Source organism: Musca autumnalis, unplaced genomic scaffold (assembly GCF_047663935.1).
Source record: "Musca autumnalis isolate F117 unplaced genomic scaffold, ASM4766393v1 scaffold_3, whole genome shotgun sequence".
Taxonomy (NCBI): Eukaryota; Metazoa; Arthropoda; class Insecta; order Diptera; family Muscidae; genus Musca; species Musca autumnalis.
Genome location: NW_027411866.1, coordinates 141,477,419 through 141,495,023, shown reverse-complemented (window position 1 = coordinate 141,495,023; position 17,605 = coordinate 141,477,419). Strand labels below are relative to the sequence as shown.

The 17,605-nt window shown below is 35.3% G+C and overlaps 1 protein-coding gene across 9 annotated transcripts in view; it reads right to left on the bottom strand.

The window, feature by feature from the left end:
- The window catches only part of LOC141397830 (uncharacterized), a 229,366-nt gene that overhangs the window by 44,288 nt on the left and 167,473 nt on the right, over nucleotides 1-17,605 (bottom strand). The window lies entirely within an intron of this gene.

Sequence of the window (17,605 nt, the reverse complement as noted above, 5' to 3'; positions counted from 1 at the left end):
CTAGTGTGACAAAAAAAGCTCTATTAATCGATATCCCCCCAAATTTTTGAGTTTAATCCTATCCATACTTTTGTCAGTTAATACGCCCAAAATTTTGAAAATCCCTCTATATACATAAGTTTTTTTATACCCTATACCACAATGTGGAAAAGGGTATAATAAGTTTGTTTTCCCAAAAATTCATGTAACGCCGCGAAATATTCGTCGTAGACCCCTCATGTGGTATACCAAACTTCATATCTCGACGAGATAAAGCGATTTAGCGATGTGTGTCCGTCCGTCCGTCCGTCCGTCTGTCCGTCCATTAAAAATTGTAATCAAGCTAGAGGCCGCAATTATGGACCGATTGTCACGAAATTTAGTATGGAGGTCGGGTTTGGACCAGAATAGAACTGATTAGTTTTTGGCGATGATCGTGAAATGTTAAAGGGATGAAATGGACCAAAAACAAAATTTTTGCTCGATTTTGTAGCCGCTCTGTAGGTCGCAATAATAGTCCGATCGGCGCGAAATTTTAAACGTAGTTTTGGTTTGAGATGAAGAAGTAGCGTGCAAGTCAACGGTATGATCGGATAATATTTAGCGGGTTAAATTGATCAAAACTTTTGTGTGAAAATTGGTAAAATTTCTAATGCACATCTTATAACTTTATCCCAAGAAGACGCGTTTAGTGGTATAGGGTATCACATGGTCGGCCCCGTCCGACTATAGTCTGTTCTTACTTGTTTTTTTTTTGGAAAAAAAAAGTATTTCACTCCACACAGGCTGAGGGTATATCTCTGTCGCCAAAGCCGACTGATACTTTTTTACTTGTTTTTTTTTTTTTTAATTTAAAGAAATTACTCTAGGGAAAATGGCCGCAATAACTGGCTATATTTTGATATTTAAAAATTTCTGGGTAGATACAATTTTCTTACCAAAATTGGTAGCAATGGACCCACGCTTTGGTATAGTCGGTTTTTGTAGTTTTTGTTCTTATGGATTGACAAGAATAGTCTCCACATATCGATACCACCAGATTTTACGAATTTTCCTAATTTAGCCACATATTCCGATAAACCGTGATTGTAGGGCCAAAATTCAATGAAATCTAGTGGTGAATAAATCTGTGCAAAGCAGGCAAACTAATCATTGCACACTAGGGTTATGCTTTGTGACCTTTTTTCTCAAAAATGATTTCTTGTAGTGGGAATGAATGAACTTTTCCATATTAATGACGAAAATAACGTTTGTTTATTTAAGTATTAAAAAAGGTCACGCACAAACCACTTTTATTTTTTTGGAGAAATTATTGACTGTAAAAACTTTAATTCAGTTTATATATTGAAAAAGGTCCCGCATAAACCACTTTTAATTGCTATGATATATGAAATCAAATTATATATGATATATGTATTTGTGTGAATACTCCAGCTTAAGCAATCATGATATGGTGATCAATTTAGTGAGAAGAAAAAGGTTATGCCATTATGGTTTTGTCGTGTGGCTCCAAAGCTTTTTTTCATTCTACTTATGGTGACATCAAAAGTTTGTCAAAAAAGTTTATATAGAAAAATTTAAAATTAAAATGACCCTAAACGTCACCTTTTTTTAATCTTAGGTAAAAACTCATCAACATATGATACAGAGGTACAAGGTTTTAAAAAAAGTCATAACCCTATTGCACACACTGTCTTCCTATGTGCGGTGCTCTTGAATCAAATTTAAATGGAAGGTGCTTTCACCTGGGAAGTTTTTGCGGATTCTGTAACTACAATGTTCATGGATGAGAAAAATCAAAATAAACTAAAAAAATCGCCAGAGCGCTTTTTCAATAAATCGCGATTCAAGTTGACATTTCAAGGGTTTGTTTAGGTTTTCACGATTTTGCTTAGAAACCGCATGTCATATCAAAATGAGACTGAAGAAAATGTTGTAGCCATTCTCTACAAGATAGATCTCTACGGTATTTTCGTAGGTTTCACAAATTTTGAGATATTGAAGTTAAAATTGGGACAATGCACGATGGGGCCAATAGCAGGTTTTCGAGGCAAAAAGTCAATTTTTGAAGTGAACAATTTGAAAAAAATAATAACGGATTTCGATTGCCAACACTCTGAATCACTAAAAATAAAAAAATAAATCAATCTGGTAACATCACATTGCGACATACTGATCTGGTAATGGTGACATATTTTCTTATGCATAATTTTCCGAAATTCATTATAAATAAGTAGTGAAAGCATTTTAGGCGCCAAAAAGAACATTTCAACATTTTTATATTTTTTAAACATGGAAAGCTCTTCAATGGGTATGTAAAATAAGATAGTGTTAACAAATAATAAAAATGTTATGTGTGGTAAATGTATTTTTGAGTTAAGATGTTATGTCTTTTTTGGAGTATTTTTCTTTGTTATCCATGTGTTCTCTGGAGTATAACTTTTGAGATCTAGGTAGATCTAGGATATTATATATATGTGGTGAAAGGTATTAATGTGTACTATCATTTTGTGAAAAAATTAGCTGCGCCCAGCTGCGCCTTTTCATAAAAATCTGATTTCAGATGTCGTAATAAAATTAAAAAATATGGACATTTTTATGTTTTGGTTGGAGAATAATCGGAAACCCATTAATGTTATCAATTGGATTTCGGAAAAAATTAATAGACGTATATAATAATATATAATTTCAAAGATATCGAAGACAAACTTGGCTTTTGTGGCGGAATCTTAGCCGATTTTTACTAAATTTGGCACCTTTTTTTATTAACTTATAACAGACCACAGGCAAAACCATGAAATTTGAACATATGTATATAAGGGAGCTATTTCTATATCTAAACCGATTTCAATATAAATTAACAAACTTATTTGTAGTCCGAATTCCGTAACATTTTCCAAATTTTATTGTAATTTGATGGAATTTGCATGCTTGGTCAATCATTTGCCTGAAATCGGGCGAACATATATATGGGAGCTATATCCAATTCTAAACCGATTTCAATATGATTTGTCAAAAATGTTTCTAGACCAAAATCCGTCACACATTTCAAATTTCATCAAGATTGGACATACATAGCGGGATTGGTGCCCAAATACCTAAAATCGGGCGAAAATATATATGGGAGCAATATCAAAATCTGAACCGATTTCAATATAAATTGGCAAACTTATTTGTAGTCCTAATTCCGTGGTATTTTCCAAATCGCATAAAAATTGGGCAGAATTTGCGTGTTTGGTCCATCAATTGCTTGAAATCGGGCGAACATATATACGGGAGCTATATGTATATATGAACCGATATGAACCAAATTTGGCATATTAGTTTCTAAGCCCATTATAAACATCTGTACAAAATTTGGAAGGTCTAGCTTGCCCCAGTGATTTGTTGCCTCGAAAACCTGTCATTGGCCCCATCGTGCAATGCACTGACTGTATCGCCCCCTTATAAAACAATGTCATGAAGGGTGCGTTTTAACTGACTTTTAACGAAAACCGCTTACAGAGGGGAAGTTTTTGTGAATTCTGAAACAGCAATGTTCATAGATGAGAAAAATCTAAAAATAACAAAAAAATTGCTGTAGGGATTTTTAAATAAATCGCGGTCAAAATTCACATTTTAAGGTGTTTTTTACGTTTTCACGATTTTGCTTGGAAACCGCAAGTCCAATCGAAATGGAGCTAAAGAAAATGTTGTAGCTGTGAAAATTCTCTACAGGATTGACGTTTATGATTTGTTCTCAGGCTGTACCATTTTTGAGATAAAGAAGCTCAGTTTACATTTTTAGGTTTTTTTTAGGTTTTCGCGATTTTGCTTGAATACGCAAGTCTTATTGGCATGGGACCTGAGAAAATCTTGTAGCTGTGAAATTTCTCTACAAGACTGGCTTATGTAATTTTTCCTAGGTTCTACCATTTTTTAGATATATAAGTTTAAGTTGAGAAATTGCAGTCATGACATTGTTTTATAAGGATGCGATACAGAATTGTATTGAATTTGAATTGTCCCAATTTCAACTTCTATATCTCAAAAGTTGTAAAACATACGAAAATATCATTAATGTAAATCTTGTAGAGAATTTTAATAGCTACAACATTTTCTTTATTTCCATTTTGATAGGGCTTGCGGTTTCCAAGCAAAATCGCAAAAACCTAAACAACCCCTAAAAATGTCAACTTGAATCGCGATTTATTTTCTCATCTATGAAATTGTAGTTTCAGAATCCGCAAAAACTTCCCAAGTGTAAGCACCTTCCATTTAAATTTAATTCATGAGCACCGTGTATGCCATTGTCTGTATCGATTTTTTTCCAAATATTTTTTCCAGCACTACTCATAACATCGTTTAAAAATTTTATTGCGGTTTTAAAATTAGCCACTTTGTAACTCTTAAAATTTGCTGTTTAATTACAAAGGATTTTTGTTATTTTGCTCTAAATCCATTGTACGTGCGTTTATTCCAACTTTAAAACAAATCAACCACAACATCTTAGTCATTCGTATGACGACGATTCTTTCTTGACACAATTCGCAGAAAATACAGGTAGAAATTTGTTGTAAAAGAAAGGCTAATAAAATGCTGCTTATTACATAAAAGGAAATTAAGTATGTTGTTGTAATTAACATAATGTAAATGCTTAGGCAAAAAAAAAAATACGAGTAGATTAATTTGGAATGAAGACGGCTATATGAGATACCATACAGTAAGTACAGTAGATAAGTAGTTGCTTATGTACACAATTTGTTATAAATAGAATATTTTGTGTGATAATTTAAAGTTGCATTCAATAAAACTATTCGTTATAGAGAAGGTCAACTGTAATGATAGACCAGGCTAAATATATGATCCATCAAATTAGCATGAGGGTCATTAAGTTTTTGAAAGTACTTTCATCATCTGTTAGGTTACTATTAATTCCATTTTTTCTTTTTAATTTAATTCATTATGAAAATGTAACTTTTGAAGACGTTTATAATTAAATCGAGGTTATTAGGATATTCCATTATTACCAATTGCCCCCAACTCCTTATATGGGCCAAACCCCAATTTAATTTTTTTCATAAATATGTATTTTCATTTGCCAAAGAACAATACATTTTTTATAATCCCCTACATGGAGTTTATACTAATGATTAACACTTTTTTATGATAAAAGCAAATGCTGGGTTTCTTTGTCTTCTAGAGTGATTCTGAAGATGACGTTAACAGATTGTGTTGTTTCTTTTTTTTTTTTTTTTGAACTAAATCCACGTAAATTGACTCATTTGCTAAAAAAGGAAGAAAGCACAGACATTGTATCGTGTTATGGTTATGTGTGGCATGAAAGAAGAAAATCATATTCATATTCGTTACCTTATGGTGTAAAACATGCAACATTTTTGTATTTTTAATAGTCTACAGCGTATACGATACTACTTCTTCATTGAAGATTTTAACAAAGGTTCGCTAACCTTCTTCTCCGGTGCATTGGGAATCCCGCTACTACATACAATAAAACACACATACTCGTACAATAGCAATGTTTTTTTATTGCTGCAACCAAATACCAACAATAAATATTCTTCACACAACATGATGCATAACAGGTAACAAGAAAAAGAGGCTGACGATGAAAACATTGTAGGTATGCCTTGATTTTTCGATGATGAAACTAATGCTAGAGGTTGGCGAAGACTAACCTATATGAATAACTGCAATATAAATAACTCTTTCATATTTGGTTTTGCAGGCTACTATATCATTGGATATTTTCATATACCTATACCGAAACTTGTACATGTGCTGAACCTACTCTGCGGTAATGTATTATATCCCCAACGAAGACCAAATACCAACTTTCGATTACTTTCTACAAAATTTCAACCAGTTCGGTGGACTTTGAAAATTGCAAATTTAAGAAGGTAATGACTTTATTTTGGGTGACGTAGGGGATGAAAGATACCAAGGAACGGTCCTGACCGGATTAAACATGGCAAGGCCCAGGATCTATCTTCGTCCCTCTTTAATCTCTCGTGGTCACTGACCTCCCCGTGGTGTCACCTGGGGAGCTGCATTTAACACCCGTTAAAGTTAGTGAGCTAACATGTGCCGTGCGTTCACCCATAAGAACGGTAAAAACTTGGGTTTGGGCGTCGGGTTAGTAACACTCCCCTAGAAAAAAGCAGCCTACTATGAAAAAAGAAAAGGAAAAAAACCCCTCTAAAATTGTCGACCCCCGCAAACGTTTTAAGGGTCTTGATCTGCTAATCTGCACCTGGAATGTTCGCACTGTTTATAGAGAAGATGCAGTTCACGCATTGGCAGTTGTACTTGAAAAGTACAAGGCCGACATTACTGCCATACAGGAAATGCGATAGATTGGAAAAAGCATCACAACAACACCTAAAGGTGACGCACTGTATTATAGCTGCCATGACACAAAGCATGAGTTTGGCTACGGATTTGTAGTTTGTCGGAAGTTAAAACATCTGGTCTCCAGCCTCACTCCAGTGAATGAAAGACTTCCTACAATACGGATGAAAGCAAAATTCTTCAGCATTAGCTTTATCTGCGCTCATGCTCCAACCGAAGACAAAGACGAGCAGACGAAAGATATATTCTATGGACGTTTAGAAGAAACATGCGACCGTTGTCATGCCCATGACATTAAGATTATTCTAGGCGATTTTAATGCCAAAATTGGAAAGGAGAATAACTTTGGCCCAACAGCCGGGAAATTTAGTCTTCACAGTGACACATCTGGGAACGGAATGAGGCTGATATACTTTGCTGCGGCAAAAAAAACATGGTAGTTAGCGGCACCAGATTCAAGCATCTCGACATTCATAAGGGCACCTGGCTGTCTCCGGATCAGAAAACAAGAAATTAACTTGATCACGTTGTGATAGATGGGAGACATTCATAGAACGTGTTGGATGTACGCTCGTTCCGAGGAGCAAACATAGACTAGGACCACCACCTTGTTGCAAGAAAGGTACGTACCCGGTTAAAGTTAGACATCGGTAAGCTGCAATCACAACAGATAGCCTCAGGATATTCCACTCAACTGGCTCAATTGCCTAATCAAAGCACTCCTCGTCCCGATAACATATCAGCACAATGACAAATTATTGCCCATTCCATGCAAACGGCCTCAAAATCCATACTTGGATACCAGAGACCTCCACCGAGGAATCCATGGTATGACCGGGAGTGTCGTGCTGCTACCGAAGAGAAAAATGCGGTATATAGGGATACCCTACAATCAGTAGCAACGCGTAGCGCACGAGAAAGGAATCGGGAGAAAAGGTGAGAGGAGAAACGTCTTTTTCGCACGAAAAGGAGAGAAATGGAAAAGAGAGAGTGTGAAAAAATCGAGATGTACAGGAGCCAGAATGAAGTCCGAAAGTTCTACCAAAGAGCAAAACATCAAACTGATGGCTTTGGTACAGACACATCCTCCTGTAGAGACCTGCAAAGTAATTTGGTAACTGATACAGATAGTGTGCTCAGGATATGGAAAGAGCATTTTTCCAAACTGTTGGTGTTCAATAGTAGCGAATAAGGCGAAGATACCACAGATTCAATCCAAGAAGATGGTATTGAATACATACCGCCCAGCCAAGATGAGGTAAAGTCAGCAATAAACCGGCTAAGGAATAATAACGCAGCAGGGGCCGATGGCTTAACAGCCGAGCTGTTCAAAAACCAGAGGCGAAACCCTGACGATTGAAACCTGAGTATCCTATGTCCCGTCCACATGAAAGGAGACAAGACTGTATATTCTAATTATAGAGGCATAAGTCTTCTCCCTATTGCATATAAGATAGTGTCAGGGATATTATGCGGACGATTAAAAACTATGGTCAATGAAATAATTGGACCATACCAATGCGGCTTTAGACTTGCCAAGTCCACCATTGGCCAGATATTTACCCTGCTGCAAATTCTGAAGAAGACCCAAGAGATGCAGGTCGACACCTACCACCTTTTTGTCGATTACAAAGCAGCCTTCGACAGTCCCCCACGCCCAAAGGTATTCCCAGCCATGTCTGGATTTGGTATCCCCGCAAAGCTCATTCGGCTTTGTAGGATAACTTTAACTGATACTAGGTCTTCAGTTAAAATAGGAAAGAACCTCCCCGATCAATTCAGTACCAAAAGAGGTGTCATACAAGGAGACAGCCTTACGTGTGACCTGTTCAACATCCTACTGGAAAAGTTTATACGAGATGCAAATGTCCAAAGAAATTGCACAATATACAGTAACAGCCACATGTTACTTGCTTATGCTGATGACATTGACACCATGGGACGATCAGTAAAGAAACTAACTGATACCTTTAAGTAGGTCGAAGGAAAATCAACAAAAGTGGGTGTGGCAGTAAACGGCGAAAAGACAATGTTGATGGTGTCGACGCGCAATGCGTCCATAGAGCTAGGACCAACAGTGGAAGTTTGTTACTATAATTTTAAGGTAGTAAAAGACTTCTTCTACCTCTGTACCTTCATAAACACAACAAACAACGTCAGTTGTGAAATAAAGAGAATAATTGTGTTGACCAACAGATGGTACTTTGGCTTAAGTAAGCAGTTTAAAAACAAGGTCACATCTCGTCAAACAAAAAACAACGCTTTACAAAACACTGATACTACCTGTGCTAATGTATGGTTTCGAAGCCTGGGTACTTGCGCAAGCAGATAAGGCAGTGCTTTGTGTATTTGAGAGAAAAATTCTTCGAAAGATCTACGGGCCAATCAGCGTTGATGGTGAATATCGACGTCGTATGAACCACGAACTGTATCTGCTATACAACGACATCAGTATAGATAAACGTATCGAGATGCAACGATTGCGTTGGCTAGGCCATATCATACGAATGTGTGATGATGAACCCGCTAAAAACTGGTTAAAATACGGGCCATATGGCGGTACACGCAGAACTGGCAGGTCAAGGCTTCGATGGAGCGAACAAGTGGAAAAAGAGATGGAAAGACGCGGTATTCCAAAAAAGCGAAGCAACAAACAGGGAGAATTGGATATATTTTCTTAGTTCGGCTTATGGAACATATGTTCTGTAATGGGCTATCTAAGTAAGTAATGAATTTATTTACCTTGGCACGCCAGCATTAAAATTAAGCGATGAATAATATTGGCAAACAAATGCTACTTTGCTTTGAGTAAACAGTTTAAAAGCAAAACCACCTTATACTATCCGTACTTATGTCCAGACGAAGCGTGGATACTTGCAAAAGCATATGAGGCAGATCTTTAAATGTTTCTGAGAAACAATTTTCGAACGTTTTATAGGCCAATATGTGTTGACCGTGAATACCGATGTCGTATGAACCACGATATAGAAAAACGTATTGAGCTACAACGATTACTTTGGCTAGATTATGTCAGCAGTATTGACAAAGTTGGCCCTGCAGGAAAGGCACATGAATACGACCCACTTGACAGTTACGCCCCAGGGGAAGGCTAAACTCCGATGGAAAATTTAATATTATACCACAAAACATGGCATCCAAAATTGGAGAAGTAAATTAGAAGACCGGTGCGTTTGAAAATCTATTCTAAGTCTGGCTTATGAAACAAAATGTTGTGCTTATTATTAATGCTTCACTGTCCAACTACAGAACTATTATTTCGGGGTAGCCAATAGCTTCATCTACAACTCGACGGTGTCATGCTTAAGTGTTCCTTACGCCATTTTCCCGTTTTGAGAAAATCGCATTTTAATGTTTTGCGTCACAACTGCGTGGTGCTGACTAAAGAAAATATTTATAATTTTGACCTGAGCTATTAGCTTTGTTCCTTTACTTTTTTAATGGTAAAAGTGGTAAAAGAAAAAGTGTCAAAATTGCTCTCTCATGAACATTTTTACCAGAAAATTAAAGGAACGGAAAAATGGTATATCTGGTAAAAATGTCAAAAAGAAACATAAAAAATCAATTTTCGTCTTTTATTTCACAGTTTTTAATATAGTTTTGTCAGCGTTCGACTTTTTCATCTGTTTTTCGTCCATTTTTTTCTTCATTGTGAAATAATCGTCAATCAAAAGTCGAAAAATTAGTTCTACCATTTTTTACCTGCAGAAATTTGTCGGATAGCCTGTGGAAGAAGAGAAAGGCATATGAGCTCCCTCTCCTCTCTCACTCTTTTAAAAATTGCTGCCAGTTTTACCACTTTTTGGGGTTAAGGAACGCTTTGCAGGTTAAAAATGATAACCTCAGGTAAGTAAAGGAACACAGCTATTAATAATAGTATATAGAACATATTTGCAAAAAAAAAAAAACAAGTAAAAAATCATTAAGTTCGGCCGGGCCGAACTTTTCATACCCTCCACCATAAAATATTCTGAACTAAAATGGAATAATTGCTTTTCATTCCTGTCCAACTTTAAGTGGGTACGTTAAAATGTCAGATAATGTTTATGTACATTTATGCTTCATTCGGGAGGCCCTTTTTTATTGTGCCTATATCTAACTATGTATGTTGACAATTTTTGGTGGGCTAGAAATTGGGAGGTACTGTTATATAGGGGTTATAATAAAACATGGGCCTATGTTGAGAGTTTTTGATGGGTGCCTTTAATGTCAAATAACTCCTAATTCGGTTAAAAAATTTAGCTAGAATCTTCAAAATATCGAAAATCGGTACATAACGTGTGAACTTCAAATGTCATTAACAGCTAGTTCGGAGGTATCTGGGCTATACGAAAATATGAACTTAAATGAACCGTTATATGGGGGCTATACCAAAACGTGGACCTATGTCCACAAGTTTTGTCATATAAGTTTGTTGACATTTAAGAACTTTAAATGTCAAATTATAGCTACATCGGTCTGAAAATGTAGCTACAAACGTCAAAACACCGCAAATCGGGGGTACCGTTATATGGGGGCTATACCAAAACGGGGACCTATGTCCACAAGTTTTGTTATATAAGTTTATTGACACTTAAGAACCCTAAGTGTCAAAATATAGCTAAATCGGTCTGAAAATGTAGCTAAAACTGTCAAAATACCGTAAATCGGGGGTACCGTTATATGGGGGCTATACCGAAACGTGGACCTATGTCCACAACTTTTGTTATATAAGTTTATTGACATTTAAGAACCCTAAATGTCAAATTATAGCTACATCGGTCTGAAAATGTAGCTAAAAACGTCCGTAAATCGGAGGGTACCGTTATATGGGGCTATACCAAAACGTGGACCTATGTCCACAACTTTTGTTATATAAGTTTATTGACACTTAAGAACCCTAAATGTCAATTTATAGCTATATCGGTCTGAAAATGTAGCTAAAAACGTCAAAATACCGCAAATCGGGGGTAACGTTATATGGGGGTTATACCAAAACGTGGACCTATGTCCACAAGTTTTGTTATATGTATATGTTTATTGACACTTAAGAACCCTAAATGTCAAATTATAGCCAAATCGGTCTGAAAATGTAGCTGAAAACGTCAAAATACCGTAAATCGGGGGGTACCGTTATATGGGGGCTATACCAAAACGTGGACCGATATATCCCATCTTCGAACTTGATCTTCCGACGGCTAAAAAAATGGTATTCCAAAATTTTCAGCGGTCAATCGGTCAACAAATGCGACCTGTATGTTGCGAACGGACGGATGGACGGACGGACGGACATGCATAAATCGACTCAGAAAGTGATTCTATGTATATCCCTAGAAGGAGCTATGGGTCTACCTCGCTTCCTTTTGTATGTTACATACAAATGCACTAACACATAATACCCCTTACCACATAGTGGTGTAGGGTATAAATAGAGGAATATGCATTGGAATATTAAAATTATATAGAGTTTGTTAAAAAAATTAAAGTTTTGATTTTTGAAATGTGTTTTTAAATTTGTAAGTTTTTAAAATATCAATGAAATATTAAGAAAATATTATGAAACTGAAAAAGTCGAAGGTTTCATATCTCGGAAACTAGAGCAGATAGGAGAAAGCAGAAAAAGCTGAAAAACTCAGAAAGAGCGTACCGGAAAACCTTAGAAACCATCTGTTTCTCAAAAAGTCAAAAATGGCGTATGGACCACTTAAGCATGACGCCGACGAAATGTTACGTATAATACTATTTGACTGTAGTACACAACTAAATTCTCCAAAATCTAAGGCTCAAAACCAAATGTTATACTTGACAACATAATCATATTGTCCATAAATGATTCTGTTGCTTTGTCATTTCATTTCTATTATTTCATAGTCATTTTAAGTGTCTATTGAAAAAAATGTGCTAACATTCTTTTTAGTCAGACCAGTTTCAGTTTTGTTTTTTATAATATTGTTCGTTATTATTTTTGTTTTTGTATAATTGCAGTTGGCAAAATGATCGAATGAGATAACAATTTTTGTGTGTTTATATTTTCAAAGGAAATTTGATTGAAATGCTAATAATGATGATATAATTGAAAAGTAAAGGGTATTTTTTTTAAATAAGATTGAAATACAAATTGCGTAAATATCAAAAGTGATAGGTAAGAACAAAAACAAATAAAATAAGGTATTTTCTAAGATAAACAAAATGGAATTGCCGTAAAACGATAAGGAATTTCAATCACACAAACAAACGCAAATAAATTCCATCAACTTTTGACAGATCTGTCAAATGTTCAGAATTTTTAACATTTTTACAATTTTGATATATGTATAAAAAAAGAATTTCATAATCTCATCGTAGAAAATTCTTTAAGCTTTAATTAATAACCACATTTCTACACGAAGAAAGTTTAATAATTTGTTAATTCTGACATTCATGACAAATCTCTTTAAAGTTGTCAGACTTGAGAAGTTTTCGTTGGAGCATAATCGACAACTACATGCATTGCATGTTGCTTGGTCTATACGAGCATGCGGACGTGCTTGGAATTCGTTATTTTATTTTGTCTGTCGGTTTTTCTATTTGTTTGTTTACTTTTGTTTGAGCTGAGGGTCAATAATAACATAACGCAACAAATTTTGATAGACGTAACTCATTAGTTTGAGGTGAAATTTATGGTAGTTAAAAATACAAAAAAAAAAACAACTAAACAAATAATGCGTATGGTTAGAAAAATGATAGAAATATGTACAGACATACATACATTTGTATGTATTTAGATAAGTTATAATAATTTGAAATAATTTAAAGAAGACGTAAGAATTTTATCTATTAGGTAATATGTGAAGAATAACCCGGCAAAAATACTCGTTAAAAAACCCACTACTATCCCATTATTTTACCAAGGGCATGTTGCGCGAATTGAGTAGTTATTTTGACCACCTAAATAAGTAGTTACTAAAACTCGTGAATACTTAATAACTAATTATTTTTAGCGACATTCTCTTGTTAAAATAATGGCTTACTATGGGGTTTTGTAATGAGTATTTTTACTGAGAACGAATAAATAGGAACAATTAATTTCCTTTCGTTTATGAAAGTGCTAAGCTCTTCCTCCACATCAATGGTTATTCCTTGGAGGAGTAGGATATCTTTAATGATATTGATAATTTTCTGAGTAGGGGTATTTTTTTGCCCATTAAGATTTCAAGTTAAATCCACATCGGAAAGGAAATACAGCAAAACCCTTTAAAAGAGCACACATGAAGAGTCAACGTTATTCATTCCAAAAACATGGACTATCACATTGGTGTGATAATGAGGCTAAAACCTTGAAAATACGGAAATCGGTCGGTACCCTTCTATTGGGGACATATCAAAACGTGGACCTATACTGACATATTTCTGGCAGAAGCTTTTGTAGCCAAAGGAAGACTAAACACCAAATTTCTGGCCTTTTTATTCCGAAAATCGGGAGGAACCATTCTATGGAGGCTATATGAAGACTTGGACCAATACCGGCAAGCTTCCGGTGGAAAGTTTTATACCCCAAAGACGGTTTAATGCCAAATTACAGATATTTTTCTTTTTTTGGATTTTGAGGCAACAACCTTCAAAATACCGAAAATCCGGAGTTACCGTTCTATAGGGGATATATTAAAACGTGGGCCGATATTCCACATTTTCAATACCAATCATCCTAGGAGTAATAGAAATTTATATACCAAATTAGAAAGCTTTATCTTACGGAGATCTTTATTTCGACTTAGAATTTTATGCTGAATGTACAGATACCTGTTTTTTCTTTTCAAATAAATAATTGCAAAATGAATGAACGTACAATAAACCCGTTCAATTCCCCTCAATTTTTTTTCAATTAAGGATTTCTATGACCTTTACGGTATATGGTGATGTAATCTCTTGAAGCGTTATACCCTAGACAGACGGCAGCGTTAATTTGGATTAACTGTCTTAATTCAAATTAATTCGTGCATTATCCACATTCTTAATGCACAAAATCGAGCTGCATTTAAAAGGCATTTAGGTATTTCAATATGGCAATGCCGTAGAAGAGAGCCCATATTCATATGGAGGAGAGAGCATATTCATGCTCTGAGACACAAGGAAAACAAAAAATACATTGCAAACAACAACAAAACAGCAATCAGCTGTTTCGTAAATGCAGAAACTGTCGTCTGTCAGGCCAAAATTAAATACAGTTATTAATGCAAATTAACGCTGCCGTCTGTCTAGGGTATTATAATGTGTTGTCATTAGTATCATGCAGCAAAGACGGTACATTCAGAAAACCCTAATGACCGGTAAACGCTTCGGAAAATTTGATGCATCTGGCATATTCCAATTAAAACAATGGTAAATCTGCCCGAGAATCACTGAAATCACCTCTATTAAGTCAAGAACGGTGTACAACATCATATACCGCGCCGAGAGACAAGTAAGGCTCTAACTCAGGGTCGAGCTTCTTTGCTTAGACCGTATAGTGAGGGCGCCCACTTAGTTGTTTTTGCATTTGCTTCTCTCTCTCACGTACAGTGTAAATGAATGAAAACAAACAAAAACATAATGTGGTTGTTGCTTTTTTCACTCATACGTTCATACATGTCTTCGCTTTGGTTGTATTTCTGTGGTCGTCGTCGTTAGAGTCTAACTGAAGGCGTTACCTGGCAGATACCGTAAAGTTCAGAAAACTATAAGTTATGGTATGGTGTTGTATATTAAGCAGAGGCGTTAGTAACGTCTGGATTTTGGAGGAAACCAGAGGGGATTTATTTGGATGGTTTCAAAAATGATTTAACAAACATCGTCAAAAAATATGGTTTGTTGACCCTGAAATTTCAAAACAAATTTCAATATAAATACTACCAAGAAAACGAGCCTATACATAAACCTTTTTATACCCTACAACACTATGTGGTAGGGTATTATAAGTAGGTTTTTGCCAAACAGTTTGTAACGCATCTGGCTATGTGTGTCCGTCCGTCTGTCCATCTAAACCTTGTAATCACGCTACAGGTCTCAATTTTAATACGATCGTCACCAAATTTTGGGTGTTGATGAAGGTCCCGGAGGGGAAGAAGCCTATTGATTTTGGTGATGGTCGGATATTCAGGGGTCGAAATGGGCAAAAAATATATTTGGAGAAAAAGTCAACGTTTTATTTTAAAGCGAATATCTCCGCTTGTATATGAGGTATGTCAAAAGCAAAATCTGCTGATGAAAGTAGAAAATATCACCTTTGCAACGATGTAACGTAGCTTGTCGTAGGTGATCAAACAACGAAGATATTGCAATAGCCGCTAATAGAACCCAACTTTTCATTTTTGCGATTTCAATAATAATCACGAATATCACAGCTTTGGTTGGGGATCTTCCAAACGCAAAGTCTGACTAAGTAGAAAATTCCTTCTTTACAATGATGCAAAGTAGGTTGACGTAGTTGCCCAAGTAACGGTAATATATAGTCACAATAGCCGGAATACATCCCATTTTTAAATTTCTTAGTAATGACGCTAAACGTCGCAATTTTGATTGGATCGTCACGAAATTTTGGGTGTTAATGGAGGTCCCACAGAGAAAGAGCCCAAGTGATTTTGGTAATGGTCGGATATTATTCAGGGGTCGGAATGTGAAAAAACTTGTTTGGAGAAAAAGTCAACGTTTTATTTCAAATCGAATATCTCTGCTTCTGTAAGAGGTTTATCGAAAGCAAAACCTGGCAAGTAAAGTAGAAAATATCACCTTTACAATGTAAAGTAGGTTGTTGTAGGTGGTCAAACAACAGAGATATCGCAATAGTCGGTAATGCATACATTTTTCCATTTTTTGTGCTATCACACAACAGGTCGTAATTTTGATCTGATCCTCACGAAATTTTGGGGGTTGATGGGGGTCTCACAGAGAAAGAAGCCTATTGATGGTTAGCGTACATACCATTTTCCATTTTTTATTTGAGTTATACTGACGATGCACTTAAATGCGTTTCAACAAAATTGACCTGAATTAATGAAGACATTCAGAGCAAAGGTGCTAAGCTATCCCAATTTTAATTTGGAAACCGCAATTCCTATCAGAATTGAACTAACAAAAATGTTGTAGCTATCAAAATTCTCTCTCAAGAAAAAATAGCTGTAGGTATTTTTAAATAAATCGCGGTTAAAATTCACATTTTTAGGTGTTTTTTAGGTTTTCACGATTTTGCTTGGAAACCTCAAGTCCTATCGAAATGGTGCTAAGGAAAATGTTGTAGCTTTGAAACTTTTCTAGAGGAATGACCTATATGATTTGTTCCCAGGTTGTACCATTTTTGAGATAAAGAAACTCAGGTTACATTTTAAGATTTCTTGAATGCGGCAAGTCTTATCGATATGAGACCTGAGAAAATCTTAAAGCTGTGAAAATTATCTACAAGACTGGCTTATTTAACTTTTCCTAGGTTGTACCACTTTTTAGATATATAAGTTTAAGTTGGCAATTTGCAGTCATGACATTGTTTAATAAGAAGGCGATACAGAATTGAATTGAATTTGAATTGTTCCAATTTGAACTTCTATATCTCAAACACGGTAAAACCGACGAGAATGCTAATGCCAATCTTATAGAAAATTTTCATAGCTACAACATTTTCTTTAGTCTCATTTTAATAGGATTTGCGGTTTCTAAGCAAAATCGTGAAAACCTAAAAAACCCTTAAAACTGCCAAATTAAATCGCGATTTATTTAAAAAGCGCTCCGGCGATTTTTTTTTTATTTTTCTCATCTTTGAACAATGTAGTTTCAGAATCTGCAAAAACTTCCCATTTAAATTTGCTTCAAGAGCACCGTGGTTATCGACACACCAGCCGAAAGTCCAGATGTTAACCTCATCAAAAAAGTTAACCTCATCCGAAGTTAATGTATTCAATTCCCAGACGTTTACAGGCTGTAATTGATGCCCGAGGTGGGCAAACGAAATATTAATATTAAATTGAAACATTTGTGTATTTTGCAAAAATTTAGTTCACAAGAAATGACTTGTTTTTATTGTTGTTAATTTTAGGAAAATTTTTAGTGGAATTTGGCTGGTTTGTTATTTTATTTTATTAACGAACATGTGTAAGAATTAAACTGTTAGAAAATATACTAATAATGTTATTTATTAATACCAATAAAACTTTGTTTTATTTTAAATTTGGTAATAATTTTGGTTTTGCAATAATTTAGTTGACTAACTGTATTTTCATAAATATTATTTGTACAAGCAGGTCAGGAAGGCCAAGTCTCCAATGAATCTGTT